Raw genomic sequence first — 17,297 nt, 5'->3', positions numbered from 1 at the left:
GACAAAGTCTGATTACCAGCACTGATTAAATTCTCTGGTCTCAAAGAGCTTCAAAACCAGATGATATTGGAATTCAGTTTTCACTGAAGTATTTTTCCCTTATTTAACTTGCATCTTCTTAATCCTGAGTTATCTTAAGCATCCTTTGTTCTTCCTGAAAAATGAAAATCACAGAAATGAAGGCTTACTCTCTGAATGAGACATGTATTATAAAAGACTATTAGAAGATTTACTGAAATAATATAATGCATATATCATTGGTCTGACAAAAGATTAAGACAGAGATTTAAAAAGTACTGAAACTTCAACTTCAGGTTCCTGATAAATTTGGCCTTAAACCTCATTAAAATATAACTTTCTAGTCTAACACTTCAAACTGACACCACATGCAATAAGTGTGGCTCAGTTCTGTAGAAGGATGTCTTCTGAGTACTTTGTATTTAAATGTGTGCATGATGATTTTAAAACACCTCTGAAACACAGGAAGCTAAAATATTCATTAAATGCTTGAAAAGAAATAAGAATCAGACTGTTAGGAAAGCTTTCCTCACTCAGAGACATGGCTTTCATTACGACCATTAACATGGGACAGTTACTCTTGGTTACTGATAAATGTAGAGTAGATTATAGTGAATTATCGAAAAGATTAATCATCTAGTACTTTTCTTGAAGACTATTAACTACTATATTAATGCTTTTTCCACTGCACTAATATTAACCAGTCAAATTGTCAGTCCTAGTATGTGGTAATTCTAGGCATGTTGATGTCTAGAGATACAGTCCTTATAAAGCCCTTGCCTATAAAGAGACTGAATGTTAGAGGCTTCTGGAGGTAAAACAAATATTTTTAAAACTATCATTATTATTTCAAATAGTTCTATATCTAAATGCTCAATATTTTATATAGCAGCATAAGCCTGCACGTGTGTTGTTTATCCCACTAACAAAGTTTGAGGTTTATGTCTTTCAAAGAGTTCTTATGTATTGGACTTTTAAACCTATAAGGTGATGGTGACTGCATGCATTTCTAGATATTTAATGCAGTCCAAATGTGAATAAGTAACACCTGCATAAGAACATTTAAGAATTATATAAATTATTATCCTTTTCATGGTCACTGTTCTTTGTGATCCTATTTGGGAGATACCTAGCTTTGAAAAAAGTTTGTAATAATGGTTTTGCTTCTTACTCTACCTTGGCTTTCTCAGTCTTCAAGTAGTATTTATTGTTCTTCATCACTATATAAAATCGGAGATTACACCGGGTTGTGTAATTACTCACATATCCTGGACTGGAGTCAGTGGGCAATTTAGGCTCAGAAATATTTGGAGCTGTTGTTTCTTCTCAAAGTAAAAAAAATGTATCATCTCTGAGCTAATAATGTTAGATTAAAAGGAGCAGTATAAACAGGTCTCCTATGGAACGTTCTGTTCTGACCCCTTTCTGTAAGACTATGTGACAGACAGTTTGCAAAAATTCTTGTAAGGGGAAAAAGGGAGACCTACAGAAAAGAGTAATAAATTAATACAGAAAAAAAAAAAAAAAAAAAAAGAAAAGAGGTAGGTGAAGAAAAGAAGATTAAAGTAGAGAAATAAAACTTGCAGCAGAACATGCAGCAGAGGAACCAATGAGGGGAGGTGCTATGCTGGGCCTTGTTCTCACCAATAAGTAGGGACCGGTGGGGAGTAAAGGTTGGAGACCGTCTAGGGTGCAGTGATCATCAGATGATTGAGTTTTTGATCCTTGGAGAAACAAAGAGATGTGTTAGTAAAACTGTTACCTTAGACTTCCAGAGGGCTAAATCTGACCTGTTCAAAATACCGATTAACAAAATCCCTTGGGAGGCTGCCTTGAATGACATGGGAGTCCAGGAAGGCTGGACATACTTCAGGAGCAAAGGCTTAAAGGCACAGGAGAGGCTCTTCCTGTGTGCCAGAAAACAAGGAGGTGGGGAAGGAGACCAGCCCGGCTAAACAGGGACTTTTGGCTGGATCTCAAGGACAAAAGGAGAATCCATTGCTTTTGGAAGAGGGGGCAGATGTCTCATGAAGACTATAAAGATGTAGTGAAGTTATGCAGGGAGAACATTAGGAGAGCCAAAGCACAGCTAGAGCTCAACTTGGCTACAGGTATTAAGGGTAATCAAAAATGTTTCTATAAATTCATTAACAGCAAAAGGAGGATTAGAGAAAATCTCCCTCCTTTACTGGATGCAGAGGGAAACATGGTAACAAATGATGAGGAAAAGGCTGAGGTGCTCGATGACTACTTTGCTTCAGTCCTTAGCAGTGGAAATGGATGTTCCCTGGGCACCCAGCCTCAGGAGCTGGGAGATGGGGAGGGGAAGTAGAATGAGGTCAGCACAATTAAAGACAAGTGGTCAGAGACCTGCTGCACCACTTGGATGCACACAAGTCTGTTGGACCAGATGGGTTACACCCACGGGTGCTGAAAGAGTTGGGAGATGTGCTCGCCAAGCCACTGTCCATGATTTACCTGAAGTCATGGCTAACTGGGGAAGTCCCATTAGACTGGAGGGTAGCAAATGTGACACCCACCTACAAGACAGGCAGAAAGGAGAAAAACTGGCTGCCCATGGCCTGGATGAGTGAACGGTCTGCTGGATCAAGCACTGGCTGGATGGACGGTCCCAGAGAGTGGTAGTAGTGGAGTTAAATCCAGCTGGCGGCCAGTCACAAGTGGCCTCAGGACTCAGTGTTGGAACCATTTCTGTTTAACATCTTTATTGATGATCTTGATAAGGACATAGGGTGTATCATCAGTAAGTTTGCAGATGACACCAAGTTAAGCAGGAATGTCGATCTGCATGAGGATAGAGAGGCACTACAGAGAGGCTTGGATAGATTGGATTGGTGGACCAACGTTAACGGGGTGAGCCTCAACAAGGACAAGTGCCAAGTCCTGCACTTGGGCCACAACCACCCCATGCATCGCTACAGGCTTGGTGAGGTGTGGCTGGAGAGCTGTCTGGAAGAGAAGGATCTGGGGGTTCTAATTGACAAGCAGCTGAACATGAGCCAGCAGTGTGACCGGGTGGCCAAGAAAGCCAACAGCATTCTGGCTTGAAAGAGAAATAGTGTGACCAGCAGAAGTAGGGAGGTGACAGTCCCCCTGTACTCTGCACAGGTGAGGCCACACCTGGAGTATTGTGTCTAGTTTTCGGCACCTCAATACGAGAGAGATATCGAGGTGCTGGAGCGAGTGCAGAGGAGGGCAATGAAGCTGGTGAAGGGCCTGGAGAACAGATCCTATGAGGAGCGATTGAAGGAGCTGGGACTGTTTAGTTTGAGAAAGAGAAGACTGAGGGGAGACCTCATCACTGTCTACAGCTACCTGAAAGGAGGTTGTAGAGAGGTTGGTGCTGGTCTCTTCTCACAGGTAATTAGCGATAGAACAAGAGGGAATGGCTTTAAACTGCAACAGGGGAGGTTTAGACTGGATATTAGGAAAAAAAAATTCACAGAAAGAGTGGTGAGACAGTGGAATAGGCTGCCCAGATAGGTGGTGGAATCACCATCCCTGATTGTGTTTAAAGGTCATTTGGATGAGATGTTGGGGGATATGGTGTAGGGGAGAAGTTTGTAGAGTAGGGCTGATAGTTGGACTCGATGATCCCAAGGGCCTTTTCCAACCTGAATGATTTTGTGATTCTGTAGACTGAGAGAGTTGGGGGTCATTCAGCCTGGAGAAGTCTCTGGGGAGACCTTATAGCGGCCTTCCAGTACTTAAAGGAGGCCTACAGTAAAGATGGGGAGAGACTCTTTATCAGGGAGTGTAGGGATAGAATGAGATATAACGATTTTAAATTGAGAGGGTAGATTTAGATTAGATATAAGGAAGAAATTTTCAACCTGCTTCTTATTTACTTCTTATGTTGTTACAGTTCTCCATTATGTGGCCAGATGTTGTCAAACCGTGGTTGACAATATCTGTAGAACAATATCTGGAACAGTAACTATAAAACATCACAATGTATTTGTTTATAATCAAAATTGTTAACTATTGGTTCACTCCCATTTCATCTGAATGATATATGTTCAGCCAAAAGTCCTTGCAAATCCCTCAGTGCAGAGAGCTGAGGTGTGATTTTCAAAGTCTTGCTAAGGCATACACCACAGAAATGATAGGTGGGAAAATGAATGATAGACTCTGACCCGCAGTGAGCTATGAAGATGTATGTTTGTCACCTTCAGCATTGCAGGAACCTTTCAGATAGTCATGTACTGACAAGCATGAAAGCACACTGATTAAGAGTCCTTAAGAGAGAAACTGAACAAGCAATCCGATTAATTAGTCTTTTCTAGAAAGGTTTCGTGTATTTTTTTCAGATTTTTAAAATAGAAAGCTGTTAAACATCAAGGAAAGTGGAAGATCGGCAAACTGTCAGGGCACCAGTGCATTAAGCAAACGTATATGAACTTAATCAGCTTAGAATACCTTATTTCTCCTCCTCAGGCCATGATTTGCTTATGACTTTCAGAGGTGCATTTTACAGTAAATCTGCTGATTGTTCTGACTAGGTGTCATAGTTTCTGACCTAATTTTTCTTTCTTTCCCTTTTAAAAAATAATAAACAACTTGATAAATCTGTTTGATGCAGACTGAACAGAAGCTGTTTTGAATTTTCTGGCAGAAGAGTTTTATCTGATTCAGAGATCTCACATATACATCTCTGCTTAATGTCCTATTGAGAAACAGAATGAATAATTTTCCCCAAAATAGATAGATAATGTCAAATCTAATGGCAATGCAAAGCATAAGATTACCCATGGAGCTTGGCAACACTGCCTTGACTTTCAGGCACGTTACTTTTCAGTGGAAATGGCAGCCTAAAGTGATATGTTGTGTGGTGAGTCTTTGAGTCATAGAGAGCACGTTGAGTCACTCTTCTCTATAGGGAGGAGGATGACGCCCAGCACATTGCAGCATACTGTGAGAGAGAACATTACTGCAGCTCCTCCTCTAGCTCAGCAAGATGCACTGGCACTCACTGAATGAAGTCACTGGAACTTATATCATTGAAACACCCAGTAAAGCTCTGAAATGCCTACATTTCTGCTGCTCAGGATGAACAGCAATGCCTACAGTAAAGGTGCTCTTTGTCTGTGCAGCATCTCAATGACAGTGGGATTCACAGATTAGACCTCCAGGGTAGTATTTTGCAGGCATGCGCAGAACAATCTTAATGCCTTGCAAAAAAAAACACAGAGAAGTGTCCACTCCTGCCATAGAGCACAGCTGCAGAGCTGACAGTGTGCTCAGCTGGGACTCAGTTAATGTCTTTTCCGTATCTGATTGTATTTTACATCTCAGAAGAGTGCCCTAATTACAATGTTACTAGATAGTCAGGAACACATTTCTCTTGCTCTGAATTCCTTCAGCTGAAGATATTTATTTAATTTCCCTACCAGAATGTAATGAAATAGTCGCTGGAACAAAGAGAAAGGAGAGGGAAGAAACACAAGGTTGGCTCATGACCAGGTTCTAGTCCTTGCTTCAATGAACACTGAAACCTCTTAATTGAGAGGCAGCATTTTCCACAGGAGATAAATTTACCCTGGAATACAGCTCAGCCCTATGGTTAGGCTATTTGGTCAAGTATTAGTATAGACCTGATCTATGCTGAATTACTTGCGACTATAACTGGTCTGGTCTAGACAGCTACTGAAGGGCAGGGGAAGTTCAAGAGGAAGGCTCTTCTGCATATCCCTGTCCATGTATTCTTGACTGCTTCCTGTTCCCTAAAAGCCCAAATATATTGTTCATTATTGAGAACTTAAATTAGGGGGTAGAACATCTCCCAGCAGTCACTGTTATACCTAACTTCAATCTTTCTGTCAAATATAGTCCCCCATTAATTTTAGGAATGCAGTTCTTGCAGTAGTGGGAATGTGGAGCTACTTGCAATCTTTTCCCCTCCAGTCTAGTGGAGGTGGTTACATTTATTTATTCAGCTTTTGAAAAAGTAATTTTGAAACAATATGAAAATGTATCAGCAGTACACAGTCATGCTGGAATGAAAGAGGCATTAGGTAGTGTAAATAAAAGCTGAATCAGACTGTATTTAAAGCAGTGTTAAGGCAGTGACACAATTAAGTGAATGTCAACATTATCTCCCAATTATCATGGCTTTGTATAATTGCTCTTAATATTGTATATAAACAGATCTTTTTGCAACTCAGTAATTAATGAAATGTATATGGTCAGGATTCAGTAGGTATTTAAATGATGCAAATTTGTTTTGTCCTGTGGGATATATAATAGTTCTGCTATTCTTCAGCCTGAAGGCTATATTGGACTATATGTCAAGTGAATTTAAATGCAGCCTCCCAGTTGCACCTTCAAATGTTTCAAATCATTGCTCACTTCGGTGGAGTTATATCAACACAATGTCTGTTTTTCTTCTGCTGGAATCATTTACAAAAAGTAATCATTGTGTAAAAGCACTTTCATTTACAAATAAAACGTAATGTGAGACTGTATTTGCATGAAAACCTTAGATGGTCCAGTCTGTCATGTAATTTTTTTCACCCGCAAATTTATATATGGCTGATCACAAAATATACGGTTTTTAAATTAGACAGTGTTTACCCACAGAATAAAAACCATAGTTAAATAAAAAGACATTACTTTTTACCAGGAATAAATAATTTTTCAATACCAAACTGCACTTGCTTCTCAGAATTATCTGTAATCATAAAAAAAAAAAGGGTTTTGTTATTATGTAAAATCAGAATTTTGTAACTCTACTAGGCATTCTTAACATTGTCAGTAACTATAATAACAGATCATGACTGTCAATGAGATGGATTTATTCCTACCTTCAAGGATCTATGATTGTGAAATTTGCATTGATGTTGCATTAGTGTGAATTAATAAAGGAAATAAGCTAGCTATTTTCTCTTCAGAACTAGCGTGTGCATATGTAAAGACAGGAGAAAATTAGAGGTAGAAAAAAAAGTTTTAATTGAATATACAGAAAAGGACTGGCAGTTAAATGAAGTATCACTGATGTCATTTAAGTATTAATAGTTAGAGGATCATGAAATTGAAGTTTATTGATAACTGGTTAAAGAATCTTGTTAACACTGTGCTAAAATGAAGCATATAGTTCATCACATAAAATATCATTATGGGAAGAGGGAAAGGACGGGGAAGGAGGTTTTGTCATTATGTATAGATATGCAATGACACCTGGGAAAGGTACAGGAAAAAAAAAAAATAATCTACATGAATTAACTTGTATCACAGAAAGTTTTCTATGCAACAGTTTCTTTCAAATGGTGACAGTAAGACAGGCAGGTGAAGGTCTTCAGAAACCTCCAGACATGTCAAATTAATTACATGACTGCACAGACCAGTAGAAAATCACTTTTCAGGCAATGTGTTATAGAATCATAGAATAGTCTGGGTTGGGAGGGACCTTTAAATTCATCTAGTCCAATCCTGCAATGAGAAGGGGCATCTTTCACAAGATCACGTTTCTCGGAGCCCCATCCAGCCTGACATTGAATGTGTCCAGGGATGGGGCATCTACAACCTCTATGAACAACCTATTCCAATGTTTCACACTTGTTGTAAGATATTTCTTCCTTATATCTAGTCTGAATTTACCTCTTTCAGTTTGAAAGCATTGTCCCTTGTCCTATTGCTACGGTCTGTTCTGAAAAGTCTGTCTCCATCTTTCTTATAAGTCTCCTTTAAATATTGAAATGTTGTAAAAAGGTTTCCCTGGAGCCCTCTCTTCTCCAGGCTGAACAACCCCCAGCTCTCTCAGGCTTTCCTCCAAGAGAGGTGTTTCATTCCTCTAATCATTTTTTTGTGGCCCTTCTCTAGCCATGCTCAAACAGGTCCATGTCTTTCCTATGCTGAGGGCTCCATAGGAATCCAGGTAGGGCAGAGATGCAGGAATCCAGGTGGGGGTCTCACCAGAGCAGAGTAGAGGGGCAGAATCACCTCCCTTGACCTGCTGGCTGGTCATGTCAGACCACCTCCCAGAGATCGGAGTTCCCAGTGTGACAATATTAACACTTATCCACCTGCTAACGCACGTGTAATTGATGAAAACAGTGTAGAGAATATTGTGTAAGGGGGGAGAGGTAGGAGTATTTTTCATTTTAGGTTTGGTTTTCTACATTTCTTAGCATGCCTGAAAGTATCCATTCATCTGTCAGCCTGAACATTGATTCTGCATTTGTGAGCATTCAGTTCCTCTTGAGATCATTCATAATCATGTCACCTAAAGCATCCCATATATTCTGAGATTTGCATCAAGACCACCTCCTTTTCTGATGTGCAAGGATTATGTTTTTCCAGATTTGGTTTGGTTAATAATTGAGTCCTAACTCAGTGCAATTGTATGTTTTCTTTCCTGCTAATCTTTTCACTCCCCTTGCTTATGAAAGTACATTTATTTATTTTGCATCTACAGAAGGTTTAGTAGACTTTTGCCATTGAGTTGATTTCAGATGCTACCTTTCAAGTGTTTAAATATTGCTCAGATTATCTTTCTTTCCAATCTCTTATGTCTATATATCAGACAATAATCACATCTACAATACTGTGCTAGTCACTCCTTTCCACTTCAATCAATTTCTTCTAGAAGAATCAGTCTTTTTCTATCAGTCTTCTATCTCCTAGTCTACATGCATCATCTATTTTTCAGTCTCCTCTAAATACATGTATTTATATATTTAAATAAATGTATTTTCTCCATTACTCCTATCTTTGTAATATCTGGGTTAACTCATTAGTTTGCAGTGATAAATCTCTTTTCCTAGTGATGCTTGAGTAATGCAAACTGATATGTAAATGAGAACGACTTTGGCTCACAGTTGCTTGTTAAAATCTTCTCATTAATACTTTTTTTTTCCATTCATTGTTCAAATTTTGACACCCTAAAAATTCAAATGGGGCACAGAGTACTAATTATTTTTGTTGTTACATCATTTTTGAAATTGTTGCATTCATGCATATCAGAATTAATACTGCATGACTCAGGGGAATGGTTCTTCACAAAGGGTGAAATAATGCCATCGACAAAACCATTACTTTTTAGTCTGTAAATACTTATGTAAGTAGCAAATGAGTTATTAAAAATTACAGTTGATTAATGAATGATTGTCACATGTGAAAGCTAAGTTTTTTATCCTATTATTTGAAATAAAAAGCCTAATCAAGTCAAGAAACATAATTGGGATCTGCATAATAGATGCTATGCGAGCAAAGGGTCAACTGAGTTTCCATCAAAGAGAATGACAATACTGTACTTGTTCAAATGTGAATAGCCTTAGAACCTAAAGACATTTCATGGCATGCTTGCATAATATGTGCCCCCATGCTGTAGGCTTAATATAAAAAACTTTTAAGAACGTGTTTATTCAGAGATTAAAAAATAAATTAAACTGCAGTTGCTACACAAAATTCTCATTCTGCTTAATATCTGACAGGTAACATTAACAAGAGTAAACAATAAGTTAACTTTTCTCTTATATTTTATTTTCTTTTAAAGTTTAAAAGAAAACTTGAGAATGTTATAACTAGAAGGGTAGAAGCGATTCTTTACATGTGCCACAGTTGATGTCACATTTGTACTGTCCTAATGAGGGGTACACCTCATCTTTCCAATTCATTGATTTTAAGTAGGAATTAGATATCCAGTGCCAATTCTATAGAGAATTTAGTTGGGTGAAGTTGGTTTTTGAACACAGAGTTAGTTTTGTCTGTATCTGATTCCCAGGAAGCTGTTACACAGTGCCTCTGGCAGCAAATTTCAGTTGCTGGTTAGTAAAATAGTTGGCCAGCGCAAAATACTAAGTACAACAGTGTCTGAATCACCTGTTGCAGCTTAATGATGGCTTCAGAAGTACCGGCAGCTACTCAACTACTTCTTAGATATCTTAATATATTAGTGTAGCTTCTGAAATGGTGAGCAGAGCAAACTTTGTCTTTTGAAACCTCCAACATGATGTTGGAGGCCCCCTGTTACTAAATATCTCATAGGCTTCCAAGCAGTGGGATAACTGGGCCCTTCTCAGACTAAAGCTTAAATCGAATTTTTATTTTATTAGTGTCTAAAGGTAGAAGCAAAAATGAGAAAATCCACTCTCTTCTTATTGTAATACACAAGATGCTACAGTTCATTTCTGCAAGAGCTTATATTCTAATTCAAAAAGCACTACAAACATAATGTAGAAGCATGAGCTTCAAGGTGGAAGTGTAAGGTCCCTGTCATTTATCAAATTAAATAGCTGTTCATCTTTATGGTTGCGAGTCACACGAATACTTTTTTTTTTCCCTTTTCTTTAATATATACTTCATACAATAGTGTGTGTGTGGATGAATACATATTTATAAAGGAGATTGTTAAGGCTGGCACAAGAGATTCAAAATAACAGACAAGAGCCATTCTCCCCTCCTTATAGGTATTCTAAGTGCTAAAGAAAGTAGCTTAGCTTAAAATGTTTACCATATCCAGTATATCATACGGTCTCCACATCTGAGTTCTGAATATAATTCTCAACTTCCTAAAGAACTCTTCCCCTTTCCTCCCATTCCAAAATGCCGATGACTCAATAACTAGTTGGATGACAGGTACAAAACTGGTAACTATGGAATTGAACAGCTATTGGGCACAGTCATGCACCCATTTACTCACACATCTCTGGTATACTTATGTTTATAGAAAATACTCATTTATCTTAGCATATAAATCAGAAGTACATTTTATTATTTCTACACCCACCCCCCCACCCCCCCCCAATTATGTTTCTCTCAGGAAATTACATGATGTATAGTGCAGGATTTTTCCCTTGTAAAATAAGATGTAATCAATTAATTGGTAGATTCTTGACCCACCTAAATGACAGAATCAGATTTAAGTCATGCTTTAAAAATGGTGCTGCATGTGTGTAAGATGGAAATATCAAGTTTCTGCCCTGACCAAGGGCTGAGTACAGTGCAAGGAACCTTGTGAGCTTTCTTGTGAACCATGAATCAATAACTAATGGGAAAAAAATACTTAAGCCTGCTAGAAGGGTACACCATGATCAGCCTGTGGTGACACCTCATCATAGAGACTGTCTGTGTTAGAGACCAGGAGGGATATAGTTCCGTGGCTATCTGACACCATCCAGAAGCAGTGAGCAAGGGGAAAACATCTGTTACTGAGCTGCCTCACAGAAGCTGAACATCGAGATGGACTGGAGCATTGCATTCATCTCTCTTGGCTGTGATGATTCATTGGAGTGATAACTGGGGGACAGGGATCCCCAATGAACGCTCTGTGCGTGTGTGTGAGTGTGCACAAAGTTCTCCCTGACACAGCCTCCCTCATTTAGTAAACTCAATGTACTGGGCTTAGCAGTGTTATGTTGTTTGGTGTACGAGTGTTGAAGGGTTCACTTGTAAGCACTGCACTCTGTGAGAGCTGGGTGTCATTGTCTAAACTGAAAGGTCTTCCTCAAAGCCAATATTCTCCCACAAGAGCTTAAGCATGAGGGAGAAAAAAAAATGTTTTTAAACAAGTGCCTGAAGACACAAGTGACTACATGAACAATGTTAAGAAAAGAGCCAGTACACACACACATCTGGGAGCCTCTGGCTCAGGACAAATGGTGAAGACTGGTTGCATTTCACCTATCTAGCACCTGGTTTCCTGGAATGCTCCTAAGATTTGATAATCACTTTCTCTATGTGTGTGTAATTGTCTCTGTGTGTATGTGTCCCTGTGTTCAATTCAAGGTATGTGGAATAATGTGAAGATTGTACAGGTAGTTTCTGAAAACAGTTTCACAGCATGAAACTGATGGATGTGTCACACCACGACCATGCAAGTAGGGAAGATGGAGAATGCAAGGCCTCCTCAGCTGGTGTTGGAGATCTGTGTCTGACAGAAAGAGAGAGACAAACCTGGTGCAATCTGGTCCATGATGTCCACTATGGAGCTTCTTTGGCCTGTGCTGTAGCTGCAACTGAAGACGGGAGAAGTGCTAGTTTACATGGACCCCAAATCCTATACCTTGTTATCCACAGCAGCTGGGGCTAACACTAGGAATGCTTCGAGTATGTAGAAGAAAAAGAAAATACTTACTCCAAAATATATTATTTGAACACATAAAACTGAGAAAAAGAAGTAATATATTTTCCAAAACATTACAAACTGCTGCACTGTTGCTGAGTGACTCCCCATAAGTTATACAGTAACGAGACATAGCTCTCCTGCGTTCCAGGCCATGGCCATAAGTACTTATTTGCACACTAAAGCAATATTTTACCTATCATTATGAAAAAGAAGCATTGTACTTCCCTGTTCTATCCTTGCTCTGTTGACTGATTGTGTTCCCAGCAGAAGACTTTGTAAGAACGGAACAAAGGACTCTGAAAACTCCTATGAACCAGACCTCACCATCCTCGTAAGGACATCAGTGCCAGCACCAATGCTAGGACAGCACACTATATTTTAGTAAATAAGTACTTATTAAGACTCAGAAAGGTTTTTTGTCTTTTATTTTTTCTACATGGTGAAGAAAAAGTAAGATATATTTCTAATTAATATAAAAGCTTTACTTCTGCATATCCAATGGCTTTGTAAATTCAGAAGTCTGATATTGATTTTTTGGATACTATTTGCTGTAAATTATTCACATGAAACAATTGACAGTAAATGTAATGAATGGGCACTTATAGGATACTGAGTAGAGTTCTATAATATAAAACCAACTGAAAAAGGATCTATTTTATCGGGTTTTTTGAAGTTAACAGAGAATGACCTACCTGGGTCATAGCCAACATACATAATTTTCCCAGTCTACAGTTATTAAGTCAGTCTTATTACATCATTCAGATAAAATATAAAAGCAAATTCTTGCTTTTTCAGTAAAAAGTATCTCTTCCATTCTCTGGCAGCCAGAATTTAAACTATAATAAATCAAACTTATCTTTAATACAATTCCACTGCTATAATTTAAACTGCATCAGAATTACGTTTGGCTTTAAAAAAACATTTTGTGATGAGAGCTTGCAGGTATCCTTATCTTTTTGCTTTAGCTCACTTCCCTAGAAGCATGTTTCAGAAACATTTTTCTCTTATCAGATCTGGGCTTGTGGGCTGATCCCACTGCCAGGCTCAGTAATATGGGTGATAGTAGCCACAGTGCAGCTGGCTGTTTTCCAATACCTTCCCTTTCATTCTTTGGAGGTGAGGTGCTTTCTCAGGACAATGTTAATCCAAGAAGGGAGGAATGTCAAGAACGGGACCCACTACAAGGTCATGAACAATCAGGGGGTTTTAGCCCTCCAGATGGGCCTCCTTTGCAATTTGGAATGCTTATGGCAACTATTCCAAGTTACACAGGATCAGCTGTGTTGGGGCCTGGCCTTTGAGAAGACCATTTTAAGACTCTTGAGTATAACCATGGAACTGTACCTCTCTATTGCCATGCACTAGGCCACCTCCATTTAAGTGCTGAAGGAGATATGTTAGCTCAAATTTTCTATACTCCTGAGACAGTTTTCTTCAAATAAAGGACAGGACTGCAGTCTTCTTCCCATGTCTTTTTGTATCAGCATCAGATCCCTGGAAAAAAATGAATAAAATTAGGAGGATGGGGTTCTACAGTTCTCTGGAGTTGGGTTTTTCATAATGGGACACCATGGTGTGTGTCCAGAGTGATGAAGGCATGGGTGGAGCAGTGCATGGTGGGGTAGCCTATACTGAGACCTGTGTGCAGGACAGAAAGGCAGTTTAGAAAAATTACATGGCTTTGGCCATATTGCTCAGTGGTACCATTATCTGCCATAAGCTCTTTCCTGTGCCAGGGAATACAAATTGTTTGCTAGTGTTAGCTGACCTGAATCAGCAACTATTCTAAAAATGCAACAGTATAAACATTTACATGCTGGGCATGCATCATGGCCTTGTCTCATTTACTAGGGTAACACAGCCTTTTCTACTAAATATTACCTTGAATTTTAAACATGTACTTTATATGCATACTTCTCTGTGACATAAAGCACACCAAGACCACACAATTGACCTGCAAAACAATGGAAAAGAGAGCTCCTTTAGAGATATACCAGGCAAAATGCTATGTGAAGGTATATGGGGTTTCCTCCCATTAACGTACATACGTGAGAATCTAGGTCTGTTAGACCATCTAAATTAGATTTATGTCTCCAAGAACACTAGAACCTCTTTTTTCACTCTCTCTCAGTCTGTGTCAAAAAGAAACATTTCTTTCATATGAATATCATGTTTTCCTCTTCTAGACTAGTCTTATAACTTACTTTTCTGCTGTGTTAAGGACAAACTTATTCAGATGTTTATAAATGCTTTCCTGAATGGAGATGTGTTCTTGAATTAAGACTGAATTAAGACCGATAAAAACTGAGTCAGTAAACATTGAAAACAAAGTCAGCTGCAGGTAAAAAGCATTCTTACATCACAGTTTATATATAGTGTTGGTTGCTTGTTATTCCTGTTAATTAATTCCCGCCAATTAATCCCTAGCTTTGGTCATAGTTTAACAGATTGTCTCAGGACAATCATTCCTTTCTTCCAATCAAAATGCAAAGAAAAGATGGACAGCTTTCTTGGAAGGAGATCTGACTTTTTTTCATATGAAGCTATAATTTTGTTGAACAGCTTGTTTATAGGAGGATTGTGCCCAGAAGAAAATTAAGATCTCAGTACAGCACTTTTTTCTGTCAGTCAGGGGGCATTTGCTGAGCTAGCCCATAATGTTTTAGCTATGCAAAAGCTCTCAACAGAGACACATAGTTTATGGTGCAGAGAGTACAATATTTTGTGTATGCTTATTGCCAAAGTAAATCAAAAGACATGTCAGACAAATTCATTGTCATTGCAATCACTGGCAGGGCAGGGCCAGTTTCAAGCAAGAGAAATAAAGAATGCAAGCAACTCATCTAACTGGCAAGTATGACAAATGGAGACTAGTCAATTCCACATTTTTTTGCCAGAACAATTTCTTCTTTAGAATGCCTATTCATCCACAGTAATATAAAATGTGTCATAGAATCACTGAGGTTGGAAGTGAGATTTTCTACTCCAACCTTCTGCTCAGAGCAAGGTCAAGCTGCTTAAAGGGAGGTTGCTCAAGACCATGTCCATTCAGCTTTTTAATAGCTCCAAGGATGAAGACTCCACAACCAGCCAAGGCAATCTGTTCCACTGTTCAATCACCCTAACAGAAATTTAGACTTTTCTTTTGTTTAAATAAAATTTCCTATATTTCATTTTGTGCTCACTGTATCTCATCCTTTCATGGGGACATTACTGAGTCTGGCTCTGTCATCTATACTTCCTCCATTAGGCATTTTTACACATTGACAAGATCCCCCTGAACCTTCTCCAGGCTAAACAGTCCCAGCTCTCAGCCTCTCATTATATGAGAAAAGCTTTAATTATCTTTGTATAATTATGTCAACAAAAATATTTTCAATAATATTATATACACATTTATTCCTTTGGAAATAATGAAGCTGTCATAATTTATAGTTGAAAGTATTTATTCCTTTGTTCTTTAGCATGTTTACCCAGATTCTGGCATAGTTATTTCCAGGCTTTTTTATTGTTCCATAAATCAGGCCTCTGAAATTACTTACAATCCTTTTTTTTTTTTTTTTCTCCACAAAAGATGCTCCTCATGCTCCATTAAGCAAGTACATTGAAGTTTCTCCTAGAAAGGTACAATCCTGCCTGTTTATTTTTCTGTTGTCCTCATACTTTGCAGGAAAAATTCAACAATGGAAAAAAATTTACAGACTAATCTCTTTTCCTCTAATACCTCAAGCTTGTGCCTGAAGCAATAGATCTAGTCATCTGGTCATTACTTGTTGAATTCATTATTTTAGTCTGGTTTATTTTCATACAAAAATGAGTCCCCATTGCACAAACACATTTGTTAATGATATGTTACAAACCTATGCACATATGTAAAAGTACATATTTTCCTATTCTGCCCTCCACTAAATCTCATTTTTTTCTTCTTTTAGGTCCCTAAAACAACCATTGCTATTCCATTGAAATTCAGCTCCCAGTCATTGCTAAGCAATGACTTATTTTTAAGCACAAGGTCCTATAAACAAATGATGGCCAGTGAATACAAAATTCTCTTTCTAATTTTCATATATGCACTGAACAAGTTTCTTGATTTAAATCTTATCTTTAAAAACTTTATATACTCTGCAGTTTATGGTTGACTGTATGCAAGTGCTTTGTGATCACATGTGGAGGTGACGATATAAAAATAAATGATTTGTATCCTCTTTATGACTGAAATTCTTTCCATAACTCAGCTTGCAGCACTGAGAAGTGCAAAGGTAGCTTTTTTTTTTTTTTTTTTTTTTCTTTTGGTCAGTTTAAGGCAGAATCAGGGAGCTATTTAAACAGAGATTTAGTCTTATTTTATGTTTGAAAATCAGAAGTGAGGCTTCAAAGGATTAAGAAAAAAAAAAAGGAACTTTTCACATTTTTACTGTGTTTGATGCTGAGGTTCCTTGACTGTTGAAAATGTTAAGGATCGGTATGTTGCATAAAATACATATATTGCAGAACATTCTCAACATCCTAACAAGTTGACATGATACTTGTGCTACCTTAGCTAAGTAAGAAAGCAGTCATGGAGAATGGATAAATGCTGTCTATATCTTATGATCAACATTATTTCCTTAAAAGTCGAGTTGAAAGCATTCCTCTAGTATGCATTTATTTCGAATCAGTCATTTATGAGCTTTAACCCCCACAGAACAGAGCTTTTAAGGAACGTAAGGCAATAAAAATTTTAGAAAGCACAAACAGTTGCCAATGTTTACCCATCTCACTATTCTGGGGATTTTATCCAATCACTGTCATAACCATTAGATTAAAAAACTGTCCTTTTAAAACTTAAGAGGTACCTTCGCTAATGAAATTTGGATTCAGCCACAGTTCAAGAGATTTTTTTTCTTTTTAATTCCTTCAGGAGATATATATAAACAAATAGATATTTTAGATCAAATTCTGGTACAGGAATTTGGAGGTTATGTATGAACTGAGCTTCATTTGCATAGCTTCAATAGTGATCATGGCAATAAACTGCGCCTAAAAACATCATCCTAATTATCTGTCAAATTCTTATCAGCATATAAAATAACCATCAACTTCATAAACAGCTCACATCTTTCATAGTAAAAATTTTGCAGAGCTATATCTTTCTGCGATCAGTATTGATATTTCTTTCCTCTTCATCTCAAAATGTTAACTTTTAAAATCCATC

The sequence above is a fragment of the Athene noctua genome, chromosome 4 (genome assembly GCF_965140245.1).
Source record: "Athene noctua chromosome 4, bAthNoc1.hap1.1, whole genome shotgun sequence".
NCBI lineage: Eukaryota > Metazoa > Chordata > Aves > Strigiformes > Strigidae > Athene > Athene noctua.
The sequence above is the reverse complement of the archived record's forward strand: the minus strand, read 5'-3'. Positions refer to the sequence as shown.